Source organism: Marmota marmota, unplaced genomic scaffold, assembly GCF_001458135.2.
Source record: "Marmota marmota marmota unplaced genomic scaffold, marMar, whole genome shotgun sequence".
NCBI classification, from domain to species: domain Eukaryota; kingdom Metazoa; phylum Chordata; class Mammalia; order Rodentia; family Sciuridae; genus Marmota; species Marmota marmota.
Window position 1 is genome coordinate 2,486,850 of NW_025999928.1, and position 1,876 is coordinate 2,488,725.

The window sequence follows — 1,876 nt, forward strand, 5'->3', positions numbered from 1 at the left end:
ACCATATCCAGACAAACTTTTGTCACAAACTGTCATCTATTCTTCTAAGAAATCATTCATCTTCTTCCAAGATCATTTACTCTCTCCCAAGTTGCTAATATTCCCTCTCTCATATGCTGTTAAGAAAAAGGTATATAGCTGCTAGATCTCACTGAATTCTTGGGTACTCACTTTTCTTTCATGTGATGCCCCTGCACAGGTAATATTTGTATACCTTTTCTTTTGTCAATCTGTTTACCAAATTTTCAGAGGTGAGAAGGAGAATCTTCCTTCCCTATAAAACTATAATTAGAATTAATATGGAAAACACCCAAGTACAAGTCAATGTAAAGCATAATTGAATTCATAGCAGATTTAAACACTGGGAAACCACCCAAATGTCCACCAGCAATTGAATGGTCAAATAAATTGAAGCCTGTCCATACCATGGAATATTACCCACAGAAGGAGTTAATACTGAAACACACAACATAGACATATCTCAAAATTATTGTGCTGAACAAAAGAAGCCAGAGACAAGAATGTTCACATTCTTGTGAACATTCTTCTTTTTGTAAAGAGATGGGATCTCACTCTCTCTTTGCCCCGGTTAGCCTTAAATTCTTGGTCTCGCATTGACTGATTGCACTTATATGAAATTCTAGAAAACATAAATCTACAGTGACAGTATACATTGGTGATTGCTGAGGACTAGAATAGGGGTGGGGAATGATTAACTGAAAAGGATGGAAGGAAACTAACTTACTTTCTCTTCCGCCGCCGCTTCTTCTCCTTTTCCTTCTCCTTCTCCTTCTCCTTCTCCTCCTTCTTCCTACCAGGGATTGAACTCAGGGGCATTTAACCACTGAGCCCTATTTTTTATTTTTTATTTTGGGACAGGGTCTCACTGAGTTGCTTAGTGTCTCACTGTTGCTGAGGCTGGCTTTGAACTCCCAATCCTCCTGTCTCAGCCTTCTGAGCCTCTGGGATTGCAGATGTGTGCCACCACACCCGGCCTCTTTCTTCTTTTTGTAAAGAGATGAGATCTCACTCTCTCTTTGCCCCGGTTAGACTTAAATTCTTGGTCTCAAAAACAATCCTCTTGCCTCAGCATCCCAAGTAGCTAGGACTACAGGTTCACTCACCACACCCAGCAAGAAGGAAACTTTTTGAGGAGAGAAAAATACTCTCCATATTGATTGTGGTGTTGAATATGCAGTTGTACACATTTGTCAAGACTCAGAAGCTCCTCATTTTGTCAGCATATACACTTAAATTGGAATGATATGGAGGAGATTAGCATGGCCCTTGTGTAAGTATGACATGCAAATTCTAGAAGTGTTCCATAATTTTAGAAGCCACATTTTGCCCCAACAAGGAGTGTAAGCTATTTCAGAGTATATATGTATGATGAAAAGAGAAAACTCATTGAGCTGTATGTTTAAAATGGGCACTTTTTATTTTAAGTAAACTATATCTTATCAAAGCTGATTTTCTCACATTTTTATTAGTGTATAATGGTTGTGTATAACGGTGGGATTTATTGTTGCATACTCATACATGAACATGATATAACACTATAATTTGGCCAATATCTTTCCCCAGTATTTTTCCTTTCCTTTCTCTCTTCCTTCCCCTGGTCCCTTTTCTCTATTCTACTGATCTCCCTTGGATTTTTATGAGATTCCTCCTCTTTTATTTTCCATTTTCCTCTCTAGCTTCTACATATGAGAGAAAACATATAACCCTTGACCTTCTAAGTTTGGCTTATTTTGCTTATTATAATGTTTTCAAGTTCCATATATTTTCCTGAAAATGACATATTTTTATTTTTATTTATGACTGAATAAAACTTCATTGTGTATATATACCACATTTTCTATATCTATTCATCTGC

The 1,876-nt window shown here is 37.1% G+C and overlaps 1 pseudogene; it reads left to right on the forward strand.

Moving 5' to 3' along the window:
• The first annotated feature begins 1,231 nt into the window (after window positions 1–1,231).
• LOC125615941 lies at window positions 1,232–1,332 on the forward strand (annotated as a pseudogene).
• The last annotated feature ends 544 nt before the right edge of the window (window positions 1,333–1,876 follow it).